The sequence below is a fragment of the Dasypus novemcinctus genome, chromosome 4 (assembly GCF_030445035.2).
Source record: "Dasypus novemcinctus isolate mDasNov1 chromosome 4, mDasNov1.1.hap2, whole genome shotgun sequence".
NCBI classification, from domain to species: domain Eukaryota; kingdom Metazoa; phylum Chordata; class Mammalia; order Cingulata; family Dasypodidae; genus Dasypus; species Dasypus novemcinctus.
Genome location: NC_080676.1, coordinates 29,913,564 through 29,938,686, shown reverse-complemented (window position 1 = coordinate 29,938,686; position 25,123 = coordinate 29,913,564). Strand labels below are relative to the sequence as shown.

General features: G+C 44.2%; 1 protein-coding gene and 1 long non-coding RNA gene across 5 annotated transcripts in view; one reads left to right on the top strand and one right to left on the bottom strand.

Annotated features, from left to right (window-relative positions):
• The window catches only part of SCHIP1 (schwannomin interacting protein 1), an 840,777-nt gene that overhangs the window by 243,570 nt on the left and 572,084 nt on the right, over positions 1-25,123 (bottom strand). The gene's annotated exons all lie outside the window — the stretch shown is intronic.
• On the top strand, positions 15,961-23,336 carry LOC131278194 (uncharacterized). The gene is made up of 2 exons (XR_009185456.2): positions 15,961-16,253; positions 20,986-23,336. It is a non-coding gene; the product is annotated as an uncharacterized lncRNA (long non-coding RNA).

The window sequence follows — 25,123 nt, the reverse complement described above, 5'->3', positions numbered from 1 at the left end:
ACATTAAATTTTTAAAACCTCCCCAAGTGAGTGTTATTATCTGTTTAGGCAGAGGTATTCTGGTAAACCAATCCCCACCCCCCTCAAAATGTTAATTAGTCCTAATTTTTCATCCTATAAATACTCCCTCTGTGGCTGATTTCAGTTACAAATAATTTAACAACTGGTTCACAAAATTCCTGAGTGTTTACTGGTCTGCTTTTGTGAGCTGGTACAAACTGACCGTTGCACATAAGTGTTGCGCAATTTGGAAATCTCTGTCAAAATTTAAAAAAAAAATCATATATACTTTGATCCAGAAATTCTAAGGCTTTATTCTACAGATAAATTCATATATATATATATATATTCAGATAAATTTCAAAGGTATTTTTAATAACAAAAGACCTGAAATAATCCAAAGGTATATTAGTAGGGGATGAATTAAATGTTTTCTGGAAAATCCAATCAATGAAATACTATGCAGCCTTTAAAAGAGTAAGGTAGATGTAAGAGTGCTGACATAGAACCAAAAAGTACCACAAGATACAGTAAGTGAAAAAAGTAGAATCCTGTGTATTGCATGTCCCCTTTTGTGATTAAAGAAAAGGGAAGACCCACGCAATTTTCAGGGGTGTAAAAGCAATTATTAGAGGGTAGAAGACTAGGGTTTTGATTGTATCCCCCTTGGATGTTTTGACTCTTTTTAAATGTGTGCATATGCATTTTTTTCTCATTGTAAAGCAAATAAAGTACATTCTCATTTTGAAAAACTAGGAAAAGAAAAGAAAAGCCACTCAGGCAATCCTGCTATGTGGCCAGGCCCAGAGCCCAAGGGGGCTACCTTGTCATGGTCTTCAGCTTCCTTCAGGACTTAGGTGGCCTCTGTATCTAGACTCCAAGGACCCCAACTCGAGGGCCATTACGCCTTTGCAAGCCGTGCCTTTGGGAAGTGACTTAATCTCCCTGGGTATCATTTTCCTCACCAGTAAAAGGAAGGCTTTACTAGGATTCAAGGATCATTAATTAATTAATTACTTTTTAAAAGAAGATTTATTTCTCTCCCCTTCCCCCCGCCTCAGTTGTCTGCTCTCTGTGTTCATTTGCTGTGTCGTCTTCTTTGTCCGCTTCTATTCTTATCAGCGGCACGGGAATCTGTGTTTCTTTTTGTTGCGTCATCTTGTTGTGTCAGCTCTCCGTGTGTGTGGCACCTTTCCTGGGCAGGCTGCACTTTCTTTTGCGCTGGGCGGCTCTCCTTACGGGGCGCACTCCTTGCGCGTGGGGCTCCCCTACACGGGGACACCCCTGCGTGGCAGGGCACTCCTTGTGCGCATCAGCACTGAGCATGGGCCCGTTCCACACGGGTCAAGGAGGACCTAACCACTGGGCCAAGTCTGCTTCCCAAGGATCATTAATTTAAAGGTTTCAGGGGCCAGGCTGTGACTGTGTGCCCTGAAAAACTACTCCCCACCCACCCTGACTCCACCTCAGAGAAGCACTCAAGTTTAAATTGAACTAAACGAAACACCATGTTGGCTAAGAATTTGTTTGTGGGCCACCCTAGAACACATAACCTTTAAAGTCTTTTTAGGCTCACAATATTTCTCATATGTATTATTATGCTGCAAGCAATTAGTGTCTAAAATATATACCTGTAATATACATTATGATATTCATGATGGTGCTTAGACAATAAAAATTAAAAAATAGTAACAACTAGACTTAAAATTGGAAACTCTGACCTCAAGTGTTGTTCTTCCTACTGAGGAGACATGTCACATGGCTTACCCTCCTCATCTTTCACAATTCTACAGTTTCTTTTGTCAAATGGGTATCATTGTTCTCTTCATAGGATTTTTGTAAAAGTCAAATAATATAACTGTGTAAAACTTCCTAGCATGATGCTTTGTAGGTACTCAATTAAAAAAAATTCTCTAAGTAATATTTGATTAGGGTCATGGCCTATTTTTTACAAAGGTATACAGTATTTAACAAGATTGTTCATTCTGATAATTTATACACAGCTATGCATGAATTCAAAAATTGTCATTTATGCCGGTTCTTAATGTGTGGATAGATACTTCAATGGACAGTGACCCTAAAACACAGAGAAATGATTATAAGAAGCTATATGGAGTAAATAAGGAAATAAACTTGGAAATTCAGCTTCCAGAAAGGTGTTGCACTCTGATTTTTGGAAGTCTGAAATCTCAGATGACTTTTTTTGACCCATATACCATGTAAAAAAAAAAAGGCGTCTTATTTGAAAATTTTTTTAATTAAAAAATTTACTTATTTTTATTGTCTTTATTTAAAAAAGATATATAGATCTCACAAAATGTTACATTAAAAAAATATAAGAGGTTCCCATATACAAAAGTCATCTTATTTTATGCCCCCCTTCCGCCTCCCTGCTCCATGGCTCCCTTGTCTGTCTGCTTATCTTCTTTAGGAGGCACCGGGAACCAAACTCGGGATCTCCCATTTTGGATGCAGGCGCCCAATTGCTTGAGTCACTTCTGCTCCCTCCTTCAGTTAACTTTTTGATAAACAATATTTACCTCCCTCTCTGAACACCCAGAACTCCTTACTCCTGCCTTGTCATAGCTCAGCACATAGTAACCAGATTCCGGGGTTCCTATTGGGTTGGGGGCGCAGTGAGGTGAGGTACTCTGGCTTTTCATTTCATATCCACAGTGCCTCACACAGTGCCTGCTATCAGTATACCCCCATTATATGGCTAGATGGCTGATAGAGGAATTTATCCGCAAGATGCTTTCCCTTTCCCCAGCTGTAGACTGCTGCCTGACCCTGTGGGCTGATTTCACTACTTTTCCCTTTGTTCTAATCCCTTTGGGCCAACTTCTAAAAGACAACCTGCAGGAGATAATTTATGGATTGACTCAAGTACCTATTGATTTAGCTTCTCTTACTGAACTTCTGAAAGAGAACTTTACATTCACAGTCTTCCTGAGGTTTAGTCTTGCCCTAATCACTTAAATCTTCATTCTTCATTAATTTGAGCCTTGAACACACAGCAGTTTTCTTTGAAAACATTTTTTCTGCACTGCTGAAATATATTCATTATATATATAATGTGTGTGCATGTATATTATATATGTATATGTGTATATATTATATAGATCTAATAGGAAATCCAATCTTACACATATTAAACCATGAAAATCTATGCAGAGTTAAAATAGACTCTCCTTTGGCACACTAGGGCTATGTTTTCAAAAATAGTTTAAGGGAAAAAAAGACAGTGGGAGAAAAAGGAATGAAAACAAAAAGGTGGCTCTGCCGGCTTTTGTTCCTGACCCACTCACAGTCAGCATCCGTACTCCTACTCGGAGCTCCCTTTCAGGCGACTTCATATCCAGTTCCCATCGTCATTTGTGTGGTGGAGATAAGGAGAGAGTGCACTAAACCAGCTGCCCCCAGTGCCGCTCCCTGCCTTCCTTTCTTCTCTGAGACCATTCCTTCAGGATTTGGAGATTTGAGTTCAAAAATAGACTTTAATTCTCTGGGCATCAAACATTCAGTCTTAACTCTCCCCAGCAGCTGCCAGAATCAGAGGTAACTAAATGTGGTGTCAAAAGATTTCAATATAATCCCCTCAAAATGACTAGATGGTGTCCTATGTTGCTTGAACTTGCTTTAACCCTCCAAATGTGAGGAGATCACTGGACAACACAATATTTGACCCTATCTTTCCAGAAGTCCCCCACCCTCATTTTTGTGCTTCAACCTTTTGCAAGAAAGAAAAAATTAGTGTCTTATTTGAATTATTCATACCACTTTCTGTTCTGCCAATTCCAGCACATTTGAAATCATTAATATGTCATGACTTCCCCTCATCTAGCTTTCTCAGATTTTTAATAAATGTGAAGTACCACACGAAGGCATTATGATTCATTAACAAGTATATTATTTTTGTATTTTCAGTTCACTATTTTCAGTCTTCTTAACACAATTTTAGAAGTACTGAATGTGCAATGAGGTAGGCACTGAAAATTGAACACTTCCGGGGATTGCTGGGAACAGTCCTACAAGTCACATGATGCCACTCTGAAATGAAGCCCGGTTTGATAACTCTTGGAACAGTGCCATATAGAGGAATGATCCATTTACTTGCTGCAGTCTCATAAGCATCAAAAAAAGATGTACCATGTAAGATATGCTGAGGGTCCAGTCTCATCCCAATGACCCTTTCGTTTGTTTGCCAGAAATGTCCCTTCTCTGATGAGCCTCCTATGTGCCACTCTATGCCAGGTGTTGTGCTGGGCACACAACAGAGAGTAGGGCAGGTATGGTCTCTGTCCTCTTGGAGCTTTAATAATAACTGGATAATTATAACTGGATCACCATAAGAGGTCCCCAAACCAAGCCTAAGATTGTATGATACCAGAACATGTCAATTAGGAAAGACAAGAAGCAGGTGGCCCAGAACTTCTCTATTGCTTTTCAAAGGTACTATGGAAAGATGTGAGGTTTATCAAGCAAAATTTAGGTCAGAATCCAGCCCACGTCTATTGAATCCCAGGTCCCATGAGATTTCATAAATATAATCTCATTTAATCCTCACAACAGCAAATGCATCTATTAACACCCATTAAGCTAGAGAATTATATACTTAGGGGTATGAATTGTTGGGCTATCAGGTTTACATGTGTAAACCTGATGGATTAGAAATGGGATGCCTGAGACAGCAGTTGAGGATGCCTACAATGTTTTTGTCCCATTCAACTAAAATGGAACTATAATTTAGTGATATGGTGAAGAGAGGAAGAACAGGTTTGTGGAGGAAAAATTCAAAATTCAATCTTGAACTTACTGATATGCCAATGTGACAGTTTGAAATTTTTTGTGAATCCCAGAAAAGATAATATTCTTAAACTGATCCATTCCTGTGGGTGTGGGGCACTTTGATCGCATTAAGGGACATTTTGATTAGATTACTTGATCAGATCACTTTTGGGACTTTGATTGTACTATGTCAGTGAGGCAAGACCCAGGTGGGCTCTCTGCCCTCTTGCTGAGGTCTTATATAAACTGAGAACTAGAAGCAGAAACACACAGAGAAAGACAGCTGCCATTTTGACCCTGCCATATGAAACAGAGGACTTCAGGAACAACAGAGATTGACTGCCATCTTGCCTTGCCACATGGGAGCACTCCATGATCAGTCAGCAGATGACCTTTGTTAAGAAAGCATCTCTGATGGTTTGTTGATTTGGACATTTTCACAGCCTTGGAACTGTAAGTTTTTACCCTAATAAATTTCCTTTATAAAAGCCAACCCATTTCTGGTAATTTTCCATTGGCAGCCTCTGGCGAACTAAGACAAACCTGGTAGAGGTCCAAGTGGAGGTGCTGAGTAGGCAGCAGGACATATGAGTCTGGGGTTCTGCTGAGACATCTTGGCTAAAGATATGTACATTTAGAAGTTGTCACCATGTGGATGGATTTAAAGCCATGAGACTGGATTAGATCCCCAGGTAGTGACCTTGACAGAAAGAACAGAGGCTCAAGGGCTGAGCCCTGAGACAGTTAAACATATAAAGATTGGAGAGATGAGAAGGAGCAAGCGGTGCTATCCTGGAATTGTCTGAAGAGGAGGCATCATTCATTCCTTTAAACTGCACCTGGTATTCTCAAACTTTAATACGCATATCTAAGAAGTAGGCATAAAACTGGATGCACTGTACCCAATTTGCAATTTAAGGGATTTTCAAGAGTTATTTTAAATATTGGCCATTTTTCACCTTTTTCACTGATTTGGGAATCGTACAAGATTTGGAAGTGACTCCACAATATTGTCATATGTACTTCATAGAATGGAAACTGGTGGAAAAGGCAAATGTCATGTCTTTTTTCCTGTGAATTACAAAGAACATCAGCGTTAGGAGCTACGCGGTTTTCTGAAGGGAAAGCGCACACTTCCCGTTGGGCTATTGTTCACCTCCTATCCACATTTACAGGCAACTTGCTGCCCTTACCAGGTAACTGCCTGGGGGGAGGAAGTGGACCTGGAACCACTCTCAGAACATTTGCCAAACCGTAGTGGCATCAGCCCATAAACTGCTGGTTGTGCTAGGACAAAGCTGGAAGCAAAACAGCTTTTCGTGGGACCCTGGAAGCTTCATAGCTGTAATTCAGGTTGAAGGGCTTCATGAGGACCACGACATCCTGGTTCCAAGCAGCCTATGTTCCAGCTTCTGTCTCCTGGAGAACAAGCCCATCGCCATAGCAACTGCAGCCACATGATGCATCCAAGTGCCCCTCAAGCCCTTTCGGTCACTTCTCCCCCATTGATGGGCACTTATTAATTAAAATCAGACCTCACAATTAGCTTGTCTTCGGGAGGCTAAAACCTGCTTTAATCTCCACTGTTGTACCTATGCCTGGAAGACTCAGAACCCTCGGTTCTGCTCCCCGAAGAGTTAAAGGACGTCCAGGCAGCAGGAAACTTGTGCCAATAAAATAAAAATCTAAACCAGTTGCCTTTTATTATCACTTAAATTATTCTCTCCACTTGACATGGATTTATTGGTCAGTTTAGACTCGGTGACAGCTTTGGTTGTAGTCCCTCGGAGCGTGACTAACAGCCTTAACTACAAGCCTGTAAACGGAGCATGATGTACGTGTGCGTTATCGCCAACTAATAATATCTGTGGGCTAATTATATAAAGGCTAAGGGAATGAACACAGCAGCGACCGCCATGCACGAGCTCAAAGGGAGCCGTGAGTGGGCTTCGGCGGCGGCCTGGGGCAATGGCGGAGGTCGCTGCCGCGTGCCCCTCATCTTTTAGCACCATCTCTGTGTTTGAAGACTGTCACTTGTATCCCTTTCTTGGTGATTCCTTCTCTCCATGAAATTTAGGTTAACCAAAATAATTGATGTACTGTTTCTGCCCCTTTTAATACGTGCAGGCTTGTAACAGCAGGCGTGGCTATTGTTGGATTGGTGACACATATGAGTTTGGCAGTGTGTACAGGGAAGGACCCCTCCCCACTCATACACTGCTAGTGTGATGGGGAACAGCATGTGACCCAAAGTCCCCTCAGATGTCCCTTGAAGGAAGTGGGTGAGACGTGGAAACACATGGCCACTGGCCACAAGAGAACAGCCTGTGGCATAGGGGAGACGGCTCTGCAGACAGAAGACCTGCCTGTGTCCTGTCCCTGTCACCTCCTGCTGTGCACCTGGACAGTTTACAGACTTCTCTCATCTGTTAAATGGAGATAGTACCTTATATATGAGGAGCGGATGAGCTGATGAAATAGTGGCAACTCTACAACTCACATTTATGGGGTGCTTAATGGACAGGTGTTTCTATGTATGGGCGTTTTCCATGAGCAGGTGTTTCCTAAGTACCTGTATGATTTCAGTTTGTTCTCATGGCAACCATATGAAGTGGGTACTGTATAATCCCATTTCCATATGGGGAAACTGAGGCACAGCATGGTTGAGTAACTTGCCCAAGTCACACACCAAAGTTCTTTGTAATCCACAAAATGTCATGCCATTGGATGGGATATTTACGGTTGCTATTATAGTTAATAAATTAGCCGGTTGTTAGCTCTCAGGTGCAGGAGCCTGGGCAGGGCAGGTGGAGCCAGGTGAGGCCCACTTCTTCAGGAACTCTCTAGTACAGAGACACTGGGGCAGCAGGAAGGGCACCGTCTTGGGACTCAGAAACAAAAGGTGTCTAATGCCTGTTCAGCACTAACTACCTGAGAGGTCTTGGGAATGTTAACCTTTGTTAAACCAAGTTTCCCCATTTGGAAAATAGAGATAATGTTTCCTACCTCATAGGGTATGCTGAAACTAAATAAGAACGTGCATGCAAAGTACCCAGAGCAGCTGGCAGACAGGTGCCCATGTAATGTAAAATTCTACCGCCTCCTCCATTGTTTAATGTAAAACGCTTATCGCACAAACTTACCCTCAGGTCTCCTGAGTGGATGCTGCACAACAAAACCTCTGATGGGTCCCTGAAGAGCCAAGAGTCAATCCTCAACTTATTGTCTTGAGTCTCCTGTTCCTTCTGTTGGAGTTACTCTTCCTGCACCTCTTCGTCCTTCAAGACTCACCCCACCGCCTGCAGTTTCCCTCTTTTTGGGTGTATGTCCTCCTCTGTCTTAGTTCCATTCCTATCTCCACCCTCTGACAGAGCTCCTGACACCAAGGAAGGACTTGAATGAGTTAATGAAATAGTGGCAACTCCCCAGTGAACGTTTAGGGAGCACTCAACCTGCAGGTGTCGGCCTACCTGATGGCGCTGAGAGCTCAAGAGACACACATAATGCCGGGCGCCTAGTTAGCTCTTAGTAAGTGGTAGCTGTTATTACTACTAATACTACCACCCTTGTCATGTGCTTCAGAGCCTCTACCCCAAACCGTCTTTCCTTCCACTTGCTGGTGGAATGGCTTACAGACTTTCATTCCATGCAAGAGAAGCAAACGATGCAACACACAGAAATTAATTCACACCAAGGCCTTGTCATCCACACAATAATAACAGTTATTAGGGTTTATTAGGCACTTAACTATGCTGGATATTGGTGATTCCTTCTCTCCAGGAAATTTAGTTTGGACAAGATAATTGATGGACTGTTTCTTCCCCTTTTAATATGCACAGACTTATAACAGCGGGTGTGGCTGCATTGCTTTTCAAAGGCCCATGAAGTGGATATTGTCCCCACAATGGGGAAGCTGAGGCTGGGAGGGTTGCTCAAGGTCGCGCAGTAAATAAATGGTAGAGTCAGTATTCAAACCCAGAACCCATTCTCTTCACTGCAGTACTGCTCTGCCCTGCACGCGGGTTATCAGTGACTGGTAGCACAGCCTTCCTGCTTCAGGAAAGGAGGTGGTTGGTGGGCAGCAGGCACTGCGGGGACGAAAAGGGGCCTGGGGGTGGCTGGACCCACCGCTTCTGGTCGCCACGGTTCACCCTCCACACTTGTTACAATATGTCCATGTGTCAGTTTGAAGGTACGTGGACTGGCTTTGTGTGATTTATGAAGATTTTGTTACTTAAAATAAAGTCACGGACCATGTTGTAAAATAGCTTCATCTCTCAATAGTAATTGAGATTGAAGTGTTCCTATAAACCATTCATGCCCTCACCCAACTCCACATGGGCCCTAATTTCCTCCCTTTACCCCCATGGAGTTTGCCATAGACTCAGTCTCCTTCCTGCCCCTGCTTCCTTTCGCCCTTTCACACAGACCCATGCCTCAGATTTTGGCACAAACACACACACAGGCCTGTCCTCTCAGAGTGCAGGGGTTGAATAGATGCCAATACGAGTGTGTGTGTGGGGTAGTAGATAGTGAATTGTTCACCATAAACTGTTAGAACTGAAAGAGACCTTAAAAATAATCTAGGCTGAACATTTCATTTTCAGCTGAAGAAACTGAGGTCCAAAGGACGCAGCAAGTTAAGGGAGTCTGTGGAGCCCAATGGCACAGGAAAGGTGAGTGCCAAATCTGAAAGGAGGAAAGTGTGAAATGGCAGAGAGAGAGGGTGAGTGAGGCTGTGTGGACTTCCAGAGAGTGAGTAGTGGTTCATTTTTGATTCACGTTAAAATTCCCTAACTCAGAACGTATTTTGGCAGCTGGAGTGGGGAGTTTCTCTGACATCTTTATGTGATTTGCATGTGAATATCTTCCTAATTATTTATAAGTTAGCAATTAAAAGAAGAAAATTCTGCAATTTGAGAAAGGAAAAGCAGGAAATAGTGACTGACACCAAGTCCCAAAAACAATTTCCCAAGACAATATGCCTAAATATAGTAGATTTTAGACTTCAGCAAAATCTGAGACTCTTAAACTGATCATTTTTATAGAGGTAAGAATTAATTATCATTAGGAGCTGACCCTGAAGAATTAACTTTGAAGATCATCTCATCTTTGTTCTTGCCATTACTTCTATGATGTCATATCCCTTTATGTGGTGACCTCATTTTTGCCCTTTGGATCTCAACTCAGATGTCATTTCCTCTGGTAGGTCTCCCCGCAGTCCTTACGGCCCACACCTCCTCCCTGCCCCTGTGCCTCCTCTTTCCTTCAGGACACTTAGGCTGTAATTGACTCATTTAAGCATCTGATTCCTGTTTCTCCCCATTAGAACTCTAGTTCCACTGGGTTAGGAACCATCCCTGTCTAACCACCTGGCAGAGGAGGCACCCACTGAAAACACAGAGCAGGGCTGGGTTCACCCTTTGTCTTAGGTCTATCGAAACCAGGAAATTACTTGGGATTGTGGTGGTTTTATGCCCTTTTAAGTTTACTTACGTCTTAGTGGGACCTATCACTATATTAAATGTATTAAAGATCACCAATAACCAATTTAGCAAAAACAGTAAGTGCAAATATCATTTTCCCTCTGATAAGGCTCAATAAATATCTTGAGGAAGGTCTAACAGGTCCTAATGAAGATGTGAATAATGAACAAGTTGCTTACAGAAAGCACAGACAGGGCAGATTTACAAATAAGTAGCAAAAGGTACATTTTTCCTAGCCGCTTACAGCTAAATTGTAACACAAGTAATTTTCTATTCTGAATGATAATATTTTGTATAGTTTAACAATACAATGCTTTTAGGCTTTAAACTTACTTTATGGTAGAAATATTAGTAAAATAAAAGTTTGCTTCCTAAAAAGTAATAAAAAACAGTAAGAAAAATTGCATATGATGTTTTCATAATGATAAAATTTGCCTTTTATCTGGCAACTGCTCTTGACAGAAGTGTTAATGGAAACTGTTAAAGCTTTAGTGCATTTATAGAAACAAAAATGCATTTTAATGTGGTTGAGCCAAAACCAAATAACCCTATTGTTCATGATAATGGTAGCTCAACTGCTAGGCTGTTGTTACACTCTTAGAACTGGAAGAAGTCATGGCCACATTCTTTGTTATAAAAAGGCTTTAGGGAATTTGTACTCTTCACTTATGGGTGACTGAATCAGGTGCTGGGAATTCTAGATTTACCAGATACATTTTACTGAAAAAGGTCTATTCTTATTGCTTCTTTTAAAATATGTCAGTCATCTCAGTTGCAAAAGTAGCACATATTTGTTGTAGCAGTTCAAACAAAACAAGTATCTGCAGTAAAATTTGTAGTCCTTGTTTTCTCTTCTACCACTGCTCCTTGCACAGAGTCATGTTAAATATTTAGGTTATAAATTCCATATTTCCTCCTTGGCTTATATAAACACAAATATGAGATACAATGATACAAATTAATGGCAAATAGGTAGTGCTTATGATAGGTAAGGCATTGTTTTAAGCATTATGCACATATTATGCTATACATATAACACTAGGAAATAGGTATAAGTATTAATCACATTTTATAGATTAGATAGCCAAGGCACAGAGAAGTTAAATGATTTGCCAAAGGTCAAAGAGCTAGGGTGTGGCAAATATAGCGTTCAAACACAGGTAGTCTTCATCACTAAGTTGTACTCTTTCGCACACATAGCTTTTCTGATTGATTTATCCCATATTTCTTTTAGATTTTTCTCTTACCAAACAAAATATCATTGCCTTCTTTCTAGTGCCATGAAGATAGATAAATTATATTCTTGTGGATGGCTGCTTTCTTTCCATCACGTGGACGTATCATACTTTCTTCAACCACTGCCCTGTCATGAACATGCAGATTATTTCCATTTTTTTTGCTATTCCAAACAGTGATGCAATAAACAGCCTTGTGCATAAATCCCTATGTACTGACACTTTTCTCTTTCTCAGAATTGGGGTTTTGGAGTCAAAGAATAGGCACATTTTTAATTCTAATAACTACTTCTAGTTTACCTTCCCTGGAAGTTGTGGAAATTTATAGTTGTAACAGGAATGAATCAGGGAAACTGTTTCCTACAACCAGGTAAGGTCTGGATGTTATCAGGATTTAAAATTTTTGCCCATCTAAATTGTTAAAAACTTTTTCACTACCTAATACTTTGAATAAAAGCACTTTTATGAATATGCAATTTTATAGCACATTTTTAATTTTATAGTTATGATACCATGTCCTATTCCTGAGCAAACATTTATGGCTCAGTCATAAAATGATGAAATAAACACAAGTGAAATAATTAAATGGTGGGATTTTGAATGGTAATTTGGAGCTTTCTCTTTTTTCCTGGTTTCAAATGTAAGATTTTTATTTTTCCCTGGTAGCAGTGCTCATTTCTTATTATTCATTCTCTTCCATCTCTACCACGCTCTACAGAGGTCCAAGAGGGAACAGACCACCATCTGTCCTGGAGAGCTTATACCAGATGATTTCCCAAAGTCCCTTCCAGGTCAATGATTCTTTGAGAAAATGAGTTAAAAAAAAAAAAAAGAATCAAGCTACAAACTCCAGGATGAATACTTGTGATTTTATAAGGCACGTACGTGGTTCTATAAAAAATTGTAGCCATGCTGTTAAAAAAAGTAGATTGTCCCATCTCTTGGGACGATAGAATCTCTAGAAATAAGGGCACTAGAACTACCTGGAAGTTTTATTCAGGGTTGTTTTAGAGGGCACATGAAACTTTGACTCTTTAAATTTACTTCTACTCTTTTATTCCCTAAGGACACTTTAGATATAAGTATTTTGGGGAGCGGGTGTACTCAGTGGTTGAGCACCTGCTTTGTGTGTATGAGGTCCCAGGTTAAATCCCCGATACCTCCTAAAATAATAAAATAAAAGATAAAAATACTGATGAATTTCATTGAGGAGACAGTTCCTGTAAAGGACTTCATTAAGTTAAACTAAATCTCTTGATCAAATTGCCATATGATATGGTTAAATTATATGTATTCCAATCAAATTTTATTTTTATTTTACTGAAAGTATTTGTATTGGGTTCAATTCTTTTCAAATTCTGTACAATAAAGATTTGATCAGTCAATCAGTTATTCCTGTTTACATTTTTGCTGATTATATCTTCTGTCATTTTTTTTTGATGGTCATTCTTTCTATGAAGTTCATTTTTGAGTATTTTTGCAGTCAAATTTAGTAACGAAGATGTGAAGATGTGGACTTTTTTGGGGGGGTTATTTTTATTCAATATTAAATTTACAATGTTGATTTTAGCCATTGTATTTTGTGTTGATTTTTCAACTGTGTACATGAATTGATTATTATGAATTGGAAAAAAGGCTGATGGTTTGCATTTATCTCCTAGCTAATGCATGGTGAAACTGTGAGGACTTTTGTGATTAAGGGAGACAGAGAGCAAAAGAGAAATGAACACTGAGAAAGGCAGACATAAAGAGAAATGGCAGTCCTGACAATCATTGCTGAGCTCTTGAATGCACACAGAGGAACCAAAATATTCTTGGGCTTAAAGTGATGATAAATGCCGTTGGGGTCAAAATGGCAGAGTTAACTCCTCTGGTTTCATTGTCCCTGAAGTAAATGCAGGTATCTAAATCTCTAGCTTCTCTCCACTGGGGCTCTGAATGGGAGAACCAAGTGCCCTTCTGTCTTCCATCTCCAAGAAGATAGGAAGGTGGAGGTGGGGCATGTGAGTTACCATTAGTTTCCCGTCTGAGTGGCAGAAAATCCAAAATAACAGTAGCCTAAATAAAATAGAAGTCTTCCCCCAACCCCTCTCACCCACAAGAAATCCAGAGGGCGGCAGTAAGAAGAGCGCTCTTTGAAACGCTTAGTGCTGGACCTGAGGAAGGGACTCTGTCTGAAAGAGGGATCCAGCATGGCTAGAACCAAGGCTCAGGGGAGAGGGAGTCGAGGGAGAGTCTGGCTTGTCTCTCTCCTTACTCTGATATACCGGTGCATACTACTTGCCAGATCTTACTGGAAGACAGAGAGCAAGGCCACCTGATAAAGCTGTCCAAAGGAGTCAGCTCCTAGGGTGTGAGGGTTTTAGACTTTAAAGTTAAACCACTCCTGTGGGTGTGGACCTATTGTAAGTAGGATCCTTTGGTGGGTAGGACCTTGACTTAAGATGTAACCACCACATTCAGAGTGGGTCTTAATCCTCTTACTGGAGTCCTTTAGAAGAGAATGAAATTCAGAGAAAGAGAGAGAAAGCCACATAAGGGGAAGCTGGAAGCCATGTAACTTGGAAGAGAAGAGAGAGACCAGCAGATGCCACCATGTGCTTTGTCATGTGACAGAGGAGTCCAGGATCGCTGGCAGCTGGTCTTCAGGAAGAAGATATTGTGTTGCTGATGCCTTGATTTGAAAGTTTTCATGGCATCAGAACGGTAAGCTTGTATGCTAATAAGACTCATTGTAAAAGCTAACCCATTTCAGGTCTACTGCTTTTGGCAGCCTAGCAGACTAGAACAGAGAGCAAAGAGAAGGGCAGAAAATCAATGGGGGATGGGTACAAATTGAAACTGCCCAACATAAGGAAAGAAGAAAGGATTATCAACAAACGGAGACAATGTTCAATGAATTCCATAAGAAAAGCACTAGTTTCTTTAAAAATACTTTTAGACATTAGTTTCCCAGGGCTGCTCTAACAAATAACTACCATCTGGCGGCCTCAACCACAGAAAATGATTGTCTCACAGTTCTGGAGGCTGGAAATCAAGGTGTTGGCAGGGCTATGCTTCCTCTGAATTCCTCCTTGCTCTTTCGAGCTTCTGGCATTTGCCAGTGTTCCTTGGCTTGCAGCAGCATAACTTCAGGCTCTGCCTCATTTTCATGTGGCCGTCTTCTCCCCCGAGTGTCTGACAGTGTCTCTTCTCCTCTTCTAAGGACATAGTCATGTTGGGTAAGGCCTACCTGCTCCAGTGTGAGCACACCTTAGTTAATCCCACCTGCCTGACTCTGTTTCCAAATAAGGTCACATCTGAGGTGCTGGGGTTAGGACTTCCACATGTCTTTTTCAGGGTACCATTCAATCACAGCCACCACCATCTGAGCAGTTCTTATGTGCCTCGCAATGTGCTAAACAAGTTCCAGGCGGTGTCTTACTGAGTCCTCATGACCACCTTCTGAAGTAGGCATTAGCGCCCTTCTTTTAAGAAATACGATCCTGAGAGATGTGAAATAACTTGCTGAAGTTTACCCAGCAAGTGGCAGAGACAGGGCTCTAAATCAGTGCCCGAGAAATCTGCCAGGCACTCTGTGCTCTCAACCGCGATGCGGTCTCCGGCCCCGGGGGCCAGGCGGGGTGCCTGACTTTGGGGCAGCAGAGCGCTGGTGGCTGCCTCACTCCAACCTCCCGCCAAGAGGGGGACCATGACTCTTTCCTCCTCCTTTTTAGAGGAGGGAAGGGGGTGGGGGGGGGGGGCGCGCAGGCAGGCATGTGCCTGGGATCACGTGACAATTCCAAATTTCCATCTTCCATTCCCATTCCTCTCAGGGAGCCCTTGCTGCTTCCTCCGTCAGCGCCAGCTGGGCAGACGCTTTCTGACAAACCAGAGCCATGAGTAGGTCCATCTTATTTGTCCAGTGAGATTTCGTGGAAGAAGCTGTTTACCTCTTACCTGCTTCATGAGCTTAAATCTGGCCAGAGAGTTCTGAATAAATCAGTTTCCCCATGACCCTGGCACTGTAAGAAAGAAAGGCTATTTGGACAGGAGATAGGAGGGGTGGGGTAACTTCATGAAGAAAGAATGCATTTAACATTTTAAAATCTTTCCGTTTCCTGAAGAAACCACATTGGAAGAAATACTGATCTAGGTATAGTGGTTTTTCACTTTCGTTTCTGTTAGCACCTATGCGCAGTATGCTTCCAGATGGGGCATAGGAAAATGAACGGTGCCGAACAATTGTATTATCTCAGACCATTCTGAGGTGAAGATCGGCAGAGCCACAGTTCAGGCCATAAACTCCCCTTAGAAGGCACGGGACTATGAGCAAACTCTAGACCCTACATGCCCTTGAGCAAGAGCGCTGAGTCGCTGGCCAGAGACAGTACGCATGCGCGGAGCTGCCATTTCCTCTCCCGTCAAGAGCGCTGAGTCACTGGTCAGAGATAGTACGCATGCGTCGAGCTGCCATTTCCTCTCCTCCTTAGTTTGTCAGCTAACCCCAAAGCTGCCATAAATGGACATACTGCTGCCCTAACCAATCAAATAAGGCTTTGATTGTTTGTAGCACGGTCCTCTTGCCGCTGACTAGCAGCCCTGGCCAGCAGTTCCCGGCAACGGCTGGTGAGGTGCGTGAATAGCCCGCTGCCTACGAGCACCCAACTTGGGGCCCTGCTGATCACAGCACGTTCACAGTACGGTGCCTTGCTTCGATCCGGGAGGGAAGACCCCGTTGCCCCATCAACACCATGGGATTCACGTAAGTGAGCCCCCCCCCCCCCCCCCATCATGGGCAACCTCTCGTCCTCTTCATCTCTCCCTCAGGTGCAGATCATAAAGGCGCTCTTAGCTAGCTGCCACATAAAGATTTCTGAAAGACCTTGCTAAATACTGGGATGCGGTCGTCCGTTTTAACCCTTGGCTTTCCACAGTGTCCCTTTGGGACCCACAGACCTGGAACCGCCTCATTCAGCATGTTCAATCGGCAGAAACTCGTGAGGAAAAGGTCTTTCCTCTCGGGCTTATCCCCGCGCTTCTAGCTATCCATGCTTGCCTCTTGGGATCTCCCATCTCAGGCCCTGCATAGGCAACCCCTCCTGCTCCCACCGAGCCAGTCTCTTCATCCGCAACCCCTTCCGCCCCTACCGAATTTTTCGCCCCCTCCCCCTCTCCTGATCCTCTTCTCCTTTTGGAGACTTCCTCCACCTCTGCCTCCGATACCACCGTCCCTCTCTCGCCCCTTAGGTCACGGCCCCATTATGCTTCCACCGATCCTCTATACCCCCCGCTACCCCCCTGTCGGGCGCACCCAACAACCCTTACCCTACTCCGCCTACTTCCTCTCCTGCCCCCGTGAAATGTTCCAAGGAACCTCCCATCTCCAAGGAACTTTCCTCTCGTGCCCTGATCCTCCCCATTCTGCTCCCCGCCGCCATGTCTTCCCAGTAACCACCCCTGTGGAGAACGGGCCTCCTAAGTGGAGCCCCCATGACCCAAAAACTATCACCACCCTCCGCAAAGCAGTCCAGGAAGATGGCCTACACAGTCCTTACGCTAAAATGCTTTTAGACAATATTGCCCTTCAAACAAATTGCCCTATTGACTGGGAGAATATAGCTCACGCCGCCCTTTCTTCTAGCGATTTTCTTACTTGGAAGGCTTTTTTCTTTGACGAAACGGAAAGCCTCTTCCTCCGTACCAAAGGCAGTAAGAATGAAGTCCCCCTTGATGCCCTTAGAGGTGAAGGGACGTTCCTTGATCCTGAGGCTCAAATAAACCAAGATGAGGATTACTTTGACAAAGTCCGTAACTGTGCAATGACCGCCTTTAGGAAGTTAAATTCTAAAGGCACCCCCACTTCCCTCGTGGGCCTCATCCAGGGGGCTAATGAAGACTTTGCTCAGTTTTTATTCTCGGGTTAAGGCTGCAGTCGACAGGCAAGTTTCCCACCCGTGCGCTGCTGAAGCCCTCCTTAATACCCTCCTTTATGATGGCGCTAATCCCGTCTGTCGCCAGGCCATTACGCCTATCCGAAATAAATCTCCAGATCACTGGCTGCTGGCCTGCGGCGACGTTCAAGCTTCTTTCCACATGGCCACGATCCTCGCAGCAGCCATCTCACAACAAACTCAACAATTAGCTAGTCTCTTCACTCAGTCTGTTAATGTAGCCAGCCTTCAATCTTCGGCTTGGGCTGTCTGCTTTAACTGCCGAAGCCAGGCCATTTCGCCCGTAGTTGCCCCAGGCAACAACCTCTCACCTCCCCTAACCCCTCCTTCGCCCCTTCGGCCCCTGCACCTCCCCGCACAAAGGCCCCCAGTGCCGCAAGGGTTTCCATTGGAAGCGTGATTGCGGCTCTATAACTGATGAGCACAGTCGCTCCTTGCCGCCTTAAACTTACCTCGGGGCAGCTCTCAGCCCGGTCAGTAAGAGAGAATACCCCAAAGTCTTCGTCTAAAGCCCCACGTCTACTATCATCTGTAGACCGGGCCAGACCCATAGGCAAATGTACCTGCCCAGGCAGCTCCATTATGCCGGCTGCCCTTGACCAAATGCAGCAGGTTATTCAACCCAAGCCTCATGATTCTGCCTGCCCACCAGCCAACAACGCTGGTGCCGCCTCTATTACGCCCACCATCAATTGGACACTCCCCTTTACCACAGGCAAACTCTGGCTCACCCTAACAGTTAACGGAGTTTCCACTAAAGGCCACATTGATACTGGGGCCGATGTCTCTGTCCTTGCAGAAAAAGACCTTCCCAAAGATTGGGAAACAGTTGTCGGGCCTATTATCCAAGGCGTCGATGGCCTCACTTGCTCTCAGCAACTTGCTACAGATGCCATCTGGGAAGACCCTGACCGCAAACAAGGCATCTTCGGACCCCTTGTCTTAAAAAACCTGCCTCAAACGCTTTGGAGTCGTGACGTTCTTGCAAGTTCCTGCTCCCACATTACTATTGAGTCCCCCCAATCCTAGAGGCCACTGCTCCCCCTCTTTTTACTATAGAGCCCCGTGTCCCCTTATGGCTCACCTGGCTTACAAGTCAGCCAGTCAAGGTGGACCAGTGGCCCCTGCCTCGACACAAACTCACTATATTGCACTCTATCGTTCAACATCAACTCAACCTGGGACATAGCAAGCCCACCACCAGTCCCTTAATATTTCTGTCTTCATTATCCCTAAATAAAAATCCTTGCAATAATGGCGGCTCTTGCATAATCTTAGGGTCATTAATAAAACAATGCAAAAAATGGGGTCCCATCAGCCTAGATTGCCCCATCCATCGGCTGTGCCCAAGGAGCACTTTATTATTGTGCTCGATATCAAAGACTGCTTCTTCTCCATTCCCCTTCATCCCCAAGATTGCCAATACTTTGCCTTTACAGTCCCCTCAACTAATCAAGTGCCTGCCCAGCGATATCAGTGGAAGGTTCTCCCATAGGGTATGAGAAACAGTCCTACCCTTTGTCAGCAATATGTTTTGCATGCAACGCAGCTGCTCTTACCATACTGCAATATCATCCATTACATGGACGATATCTTACTTTCACATCCAGACTCTGAACACCTTGAGTGCTGCTTTTCTTCCCTCCTTCACAATCTCACCCAATTAAGGCTAAAAATAGCCATGGATAAGGTACAAATGTATGCTCCTTTCCAATTTCTCGGTTACCAAATTACCCACAAGGTTACCCCCTTAACTCCCTCTATAGCCTGTCCAGACTCCTGCTCGCTTCATGAGCTTCAGCAGCTTTATGGAAATATTAATTGGCTCCGGCCCCACCTCGCCGTTACCTCAGCCCAAATGAAGCCGCTCTTCCAGCTCCTAGAGGAAGAGACTCTAACCCGGCCAGCATACGACATTTACTAAAGAGGCCAAAAATTGCATTGCCTTAATTAATGAGCATCTCTAGCACCTCCCGCTAGGGCGTTTCTCCCCCAACTCACCCCTACAAGCGCTAGTTCTGCCCACTGAGGGCACACCCACTGGCATCCTCTTACAAACTGAGCCTCTCTATTGGGTACAGCTCTCTTATAATCATCTACCTAAAATTACACCACTCGTTTCTGCTTACTGCCTTCTTGGACGCAAACTCAGAAAAACAGCGCTCCAGCTCTATGGTGTAGAGCCTGATATCTTAGTGCTGCCTCTTCCTACCAACCACCTCAACTCAAGTCTTCCTCATTGCCTAGATTTACAACTCCTTCTAAGCGACTTTCCTGGGCAAATCGACTGTCACTTCCCCCAACATGGCCCATTAATTGCCTATGTTCTCTTCAGCTTGCCTCTCTTCCACATGCCTTCCCTGCCTCTAAACCCCTCCCCAACCAGCCAATTGCGTTTACGGATGCAAACTCCTCTCTTAGCGGTTATGTTCTCAAACAGCCAGGTTGCGAAGACGTGTCGTGGGTATGCCCATACATCGGATCAGTGCAATTTGGAGAGCTCTTCGCCGTCTATACCCTCCTACTACATTACCAAAATATTCCCCTTAACATTTTTTCCAACAGTACCTATGTCGTTCAAACTGAAAATCATGCCTCTTGCTGTTTTTGCCGCCAAACCACAGGCACTTGACTCCCTCCTCCAAGCTACTCAGCTTTTGCTTGAAAACAGGAAATGTCCGTGGTATATCCAGCATATTCGGTCCCACACAGGGCTCCCCGAACCTCTGTCTGCCGGAAATGATAGTGCAGACCGACTACTTATAGCCTCCACGTCACCGCTACATCAGGCTATTACCCTCCACTCTCAGTTTCACATGTAGCCTCAGCTGTTCGCACCTTGTTTCCCCAACTTTCTCATTCTCAGTGTAAACAGATTGTCCGCGCATGTGCCTCTTGCGCCCCTTTCCTTCCATTAGGCCCACTCCATTCTCCCAGAGTCAACCCCCGAGGTCTTAAACCAAATTCTCTGGCAAATGAATGTCACACACGTCCCCCATTTTGGCAAGTTAAAGTATGTACGTCTTGTAGTTGACACCTACTCCCACTACACTTACGCTGTCGCTGCTTTGGGCCAAACAGCTCGTCAGGCCATATTGGCCCTACTACAAACCATACTTGTTATGGGCGTTCCCTGGAAGTTAAAAACTGACAAGGGTCCACGCTATGCTTCCAAATCATTCCGCACGTTCTGTTCTACCTGGAACATTGCCCACTTCACCGGTCTCCCTTATAATCCTCAAGGTCAGGCCATTGTTGAACGTGCGCACCACACCTTTAAAACCTTGCTTCAAAAGCAAAAGGACAATTCTTTGGGCATACCTATGCCCACCCCTCACACTGCGGTTGCTCACACTCTCATTACCATGAATCACCTTACTTTTTCAGTCCGCGGAAAATCACCTGCACAAACACATTGGACGGGACTCCAGCCCCCTGTTACTCCTCTCCCACTAGTCCGCTGCAAAGACCCACTCTCAGGCGAGTGCAAAGGGCCTCACCCCCTATTAGCACAGGGAAGAGGGTATGCATGTGTCTTTCCAGAATCTGCTGACCAACCAATTTGGATTCCTGTGCAACTCGTTCGACCTGTGCCGGTTCAAGCCAATGACCACCAACATCACCCCAGCCAACACCACGTCGACTCCTCCAACTCAGCAGCTGGCAGCGCTGACACTCAACAACACCAACGACACCCCCTGCCTGGAGGAGGCCCTGTCCGATGACGCAAGCGCCCTCGCCAGAGACAACCATTCCCTTCAACGCCTGCATACCTGACCTGGGGTCACGTCAAAGCACTCGCTGCTCAAACTCAGAGGATGACACCACCGCCCCAAACGCCTGAAACACTGTTTCTCATGATGTGTGCCATACTAACTGTAAACTCGGGAGTTGCTGCCCAGCAGCAGGGACTGTGGGCACTTGTATCTAATCCTCCAATCCTACTGCCTGTTCCCCAAGATGCGCCGCAGTTCCCCACTACTTGGGTTTCCAATTGCTCCCACAATCTTCCCTGCTATCCCTTCAGCCCGGCTAACACCCCACTATCCCTCAACATTCCCCTAGGTGAATCCCACCCCCCTGCTGTTTGCTTCAACCAACAAGTCCTTCCCCAACAGTACGTCATCCCCCCTCCGGCTTCTGCAGGCTACCACGGGAGACTTCTATTAACTCCGTACAAAATTGTTCCTCCTCGTTTTCCTTCATTAGCCTCACCGCCAATCTTCCCTTCACCTACTTTCGAAATCAAACCCACCGTCGCGCCCCTGGTAGTCGTGTCCCACCATGGGCCCCTTGCCCTATTTTAAGCAAGAAAAAAGACACTTCTCTGCTAGAAGGCAGACCCCCTTGGCGCGAATGTCTGGCAAGCTCCCCCCTTGACCGCCTCACAGAGCATACATGGGTCACAGCAAATCCTTTTATTGATGGTGCAGCACCAAATTTTAAGCGCAACCCCAAGCAAGCTCCGATCCGTGTTCGGAAAATGGCTGCTATGCAACCCTTCTGCTTGTATGGATTTACGCCCCTTTCTTGTAGCTAATAGCACCCTCCAAAATGGTACTGCCACTGCAAATAGTTCTTGGGAAAGCTCCCTTAATATTATGGTCAACACCTCCTACTCCCTTACCTCGCAGGTCTGCGTTAACTCCCCCTTCTTCATTGTATTCAACATAACCAATAGTACCCACCCACTTAATGAAACCCAATTAGTTTGCACTAACAGTACTTGCCACCTCACCAATTGTTGGAACATCACACAGCATTAGGCAGCTCTAATTGTGCATACGCCTAGCATGCTCTGGGTTCCAGTAGATACCTCCAATTGGCAAGGCCCTGTCTCCATTGTAGCAAAAAGAAATCCCTTAGCTGTTCCCGCTCACGGAAAATGGGCCGCCGCACTAATTGTGCTAGGCATCACAGCCCTTATTGCAGCACTTGCAGGCACAGCCGCAACAGTTGTCTCCCTAGTTCAAGCAAATGCCACTGCCAGTGAATTAAACCAAAGCTGTACAGCAAACCACCACTGCCTTTAACTTCCAAGGAATCCTTAACAATCAACTGAGTGGCGCTATATTAAACCTCCAACAACAAATAGACCTCTTAGGAGAAGAAGTTAACATGCTAAAGCAAACAGCACGTATACCCTGTGATAGAACCATCCCAAACTTCTGTCTCACCCCATATATAGTTGAAAACCTTACCCACAAACGTATGCGCCTCAGCAGCCATATCGAGGGCCCATGGAGCCAAAACTTCCTTAACTTCTCCCAATTGCTTACCCGGGAAATCATAGCTCTTAATCATACCCGAGTTGACCAAGTAATTATTCCAAATGTTGGTTTCTTGCAACAAGCTCTGCAAAAACTCAAGTCCCTTCTTGTCCCAGAAAATCTAGTAAGCTATGTACTTAGTTAGCTTCACAACCGCTTTCATAATCCTCTTGTGGAAATGCCTAAATCGTCAACAAAACAAAACAAATGAGGCCCTCCAAAAAATTCGGCTAGTCCAAATCACCTTATTAAATAAAGAGGGAGGAAATGAGGGAAAGACAGTCCAGGCCATAAACTCGCCTTAGAAGGCACGGGACTATGAGCAAACTCTAGACCCTTTACACCCTTGAGTAAGCTCAGGGATAACCCTCAAGAGCGCTGAGTCACTGGCCAGAGACAGTACGCATGCACCGAGCTGCCATTTCCTGTCCTCCCGTCAGTTTGTCCGCTAAACCCAAAGCTGCCATAAATGGACATACTGCTGTCCTAACCAATCAGATAAGGCTTCCGTGTTTGCCCTATATAGCCCCTAACCACTGCCTCTTCCCCGGACATGCTCGCAAATCGTGCATAAGCCTGCGCGCCCCGGCTCCCCCACTCCTGCCAATAAAGCTACTTCTCCGAGCTGGTGGCTAGCCTGAGATTGTAGCGCGGTCCTCCTTCCGCTGACTAGCAGCCCTGGCCAGCAGTTCCTGGCGCACGGCTGGTGAGGTGCGTGGACAGCCTGCTGCCTACGAGGGCCGCGCGAGGAAGGCTTCTCCTCCTGCCAGAGTGGCAACGAACAGCATGGCAACACCAGTGCACTGGATAAAAGTAGTAAAACGCATCAGAACATTAGCTATAATAGCATTCCAGGGCAGTGTGCAATGACGATGAAGGCACAATTAGCAGAGTCATTTGTTCTGACAGACCCAGCTGGCCAGCACTTAATACAGAGATGAGGTGATCATGGAGCAGTTTCTCTAGAAGTTAGCTGTTCGCGTTGGGAATCCTCATAACACATTGTGTCCCTCTAACCAAAAAGAACCTAAGAAGGATCAGCGGTCCCCTTACACAGCTCTGTCTCTCTCCTTCAAAGTGAACGTCGAGGTACCGCAAAGAGCTTTGGGCACTTTGGTCTCTTCCTCATTTCCTATTCGACTCTCAATTCTTTGTCAGACTGACCTCTCTTCTTCCTTCCTCCCCATATTCTATATTGAGCTCATTTTACTTGTGACCTTAAACTTGGGAACATCTGACATTGTATTTGGATCAGGTGGAAGCCTGCACTATGTGGAACTTTTGCCTGAGATCCCATATGTAGTAGGTTAAATTATGTAGCCCAATGAAAGACATGTTCTTAATCTTAATCTGTGTTCCTGCGCATGTGAACTCATGTATAAATAGGACATTTTAAAGTTAATGTCTTTAATTGTGTTATGGCCAACTTAATCAGGGTGTGTTTTTTTTTTTTATAACAAACTAATTTTATTGATACATATTAATAAAGCATAAATTCATCCAAAGTGTACAATCAGTGGTATTTGGTAAAATCCCACAGTTTTGCATTTATCACTTCAATCATTTTTAGAGCATTTTTACTATTCCAATAATAATAATTAAAAAACAAACTCATCACCTCTCAATCTCTATGCTTCCCCTGCCATATGTAGCTGCTATTTTGTTTCCTTTTCTCTAGTATATTTGTGTTTATTTTGTGTAAAAACAGTCATATGCAATTTCACCTATATTCATATTTTATATGAGGTTTCACTATATTATACATTTTTTGGCTTTCCTTTCATGACCTTAGACTTACCCATTCAAACACTGTTATATCCATATAATAGCTCTGCTAGTTACACATACTATTATGTGCTTTCACCATTTCTATTCATTTCCAGGGATTGACAAACAACCTGTTTACCAATTCTGTGCAACTTAATTCTCAGCTTTCCATTCTCTATCCTCATTCAATTTTCTGGTGACCCATATTCATGTTAACTCCCTTAGTTTACATAATATATTTAGTTCATAATAAAGCAATCAAACTATATTTGTCCTTTAGTATCTGGCTTGCTTTACTCAACATAATGTTCTCCAGGTTCATCCATGTTGTCATATGCTTCTTGACTTCATTTCTTCTTACAGCTGCATAATATTTCATCATTATGGTGTATATACCACAATTGTTTATCCATTCATCAGCTTCTGATTCATTCAGAAAGTGGGTTGTTTCCAACTTTTGGCAATTGTGAATAACAACTCTATGAACACTGGTGTGCAAATGTCTGTTCATGTCATGGCTCTCAGTTCCTCCTAGGAAGTACCAAACAGTCCTCCACAGTGGCTGTACCATTCTACATTCCCACCAACAGTGAATAAACATTCCTATCTCTCCACATCCTCTCTAACATTTACACTTTTCCGAC